This window comes from Nannospalax galili, unplaced genomic scaffold (genome assembly GCF_000622305.1).
Source record: "Nannospalax galili isolate Female #2095 unplaced genomic scaffold, S.galili_v1.0 scaffold314, whole genome shotgun sequence".
Classification (NCBI taxonomy): domain Eukaryota; kingdom Metazoa; phylum Chordata; class Mammalia; order Rodentia; family Spalacidae; genus Nannospalax; species Nannospalax galili.
The window spans coordinates 701,749-704,114 of NW_008334709.1; positions in this window are offsets into that span (position 1 = coordinate 701,749).

The window sequence follows — 2,366 nt, forward strand, 5'->3', positions numbered from 1 at the left end:
AGTTTAGTTCTGCTTCTTTTTTTGAACTTTATGTGTCTTTGTGGTTTACTTTTTGGGTATGAAGAGCTGGTTCATCTAACCTTCTGGTTCTCTCTTTTGATTTTATATTGTCCTGACTGGACTGATTTTGTCTTCAGGAGTTTCACGGTGGCTCAATTCCAATGTGGGTCAGAAGTTTTCAGACTTTCTCCTTAGGTCTGGAATCTTCTAAGCATGATTTTGGCCTCAGGAACTTGGGTGTTGGATTGACCTGTGATCCTGGCCGTGGCCTTGCCATGCAGGGATGCAAAGGCAGATGGGGTGGGAATAAGCCCGAAGATTTCCCAGGGAGTGGATTGAATAGCTGGGTTGTACTGGATGCAAGGGTCAGGGAGAGGACAGGTAAGCTTCGGAGCCCCAGAAAGAGGCTGTCAGCCCCAGAAAGAGGCTGGTAGGTGGTGCAGGTCCAGGGAAGCAGAGAGAGGTGAGGGTGGGGCCAGGTCCAGATGCAGTGTTCCTGGGGCCCAAGGAAGGCACCAAGCCGGTCCGGGTGAAAATGATCAGGAAGCAGCACTGGTTCCCCAGTTGTCTGGGGCCCCAAGACTAGGAATGTCACAGGGCCCAAACTAGGAGAAGAGAACAGTGGGGTAGATGGAAGGGTGAACGCAGCTGGGGGAGTCAAGGTGCGGAGGGCTGCACAATAGACTTACCCCAAGAGAGGCCTGAGGGCAGGAGCTACAGTAGGACTTTTAAAGCAATCTCTTTAAAGATTTCTGCTCTTTCACATAATTATATAAACTATGTTACTGAAAACTGACATTAGTTCACAGGAAATGGAAAACAACAAATCATTTGTTCCTAAATAAGTTTCTATTTCATTTGATAAATGTCCCAATTAGCAGTGCCAAGGCAGAAACTCATATCTTACTGGTTATCTACTAGATGTCAGCTTATCGACATTGTCTCACTTGACAATTTTTCGTAAATAAAAATTGTAAGGGGGAGGAAGCATAATTTCTTCAGCTAAGTCTTCTGCATCAGTAGATTCCATATATCCCTATTAATGACATCTTATTTCCTCTTTGCATCTGTTTTTATCTCTTCCTAAAAAGAACAGGCTGGAACAGTTGTCTGATGTCCTAAAGTTTCAAAACATTCACGTTAAACTCTTATAAACCTTACAGATTGTAAAATCATTGGTGAGAATTTGTCAGGATTATTTTGTGTGCTCCTTTTAAGTAAGCTATTGAATGTACCTCAAATAATCCAAGGCATGTGTGAAAAGAAGAAATTAAATCAAAGCTGGAGTACAGAAAAAGGAGAGTCATCATTAACAGACTCAGAACAGGAAGCGGGAATAAAAAGCTGGGTAATTTGAAAAGCAGACAAGCATGAAGATCTAAGACAAACGTTCATAGAATGTAAACAACTTGTTTAGGGAAATAAAGGACAGCAAGAAAAGGCACATACAAAAAAATTAGAAAGCTCAGAAGCATAGACAGGCTAATTGGATATGCAGAGAAAAAGAAAGCTGTCATACTCAGTCAAGAGATAAATATGATGTTTGGATCTATGAAAGGTAGAAAGGAAGAAAAGCAATAGAAAGTGTCTCTGGGTGTCAGTACTGCCCTTTCAAACCACATGGCTTAGACATAATCACACCGATTTAAAGCTAGTGCCAGTTTCAACATTGGAAAGAGACAATTTGGAGAGCTCCATAACCCTTAGGTGACATATTCACAGCTTCTAGTTGGAGCATTATGCTGAGGGAGGTATCATAAATGAGAACAGCACTCACTCCAAAATGAAGCAAATAATTCAATGGTTTACCCCTACACATAAGGAAACTAGTGCTCCTATTGAAGAAAGGGCTCAAAATAATGGAGGTAAAGAGAGTGACATTTAAAGAAAGTCATGTCATGAAAGTAGAAATTGAGAGTGAAACATGACCCAGTATAGAAAAATAATCAGACCATAGAACAATGAGTTAATGAGTTTAACAGCACCAACAACAGTTTTTCTATGCAATTTGTAGTTCCTCTCTTTTTTTTTTTTTTTTGGTCTTTTTGAGACAGGATCTCCCTGTAGCCCCAGCTGCCCTGCTGTCCTGGAACTCGCTATGGAGGCCAGTCTGGCCTTGAACTCACAGAGATCTGCCTTCTTTCTTTCTTTCTTTCTTTCTTTCTTTCTTTCTTCCTTCCTTCCTTCCTTTCATTCCCATCTCTTTCATTCATTCATTTATTGACTTTTTGAGAATTTCATACATGAGTACTGTATTTATAAATTTTGACCCTCTCCTGCCAATTCCTCCCATGGCCCCCACTCTGTCTTAAATTCCCGACCTCTTCTTCTAAACAGCTGAAGGCAATATTCTGCCAGGTTCGAGC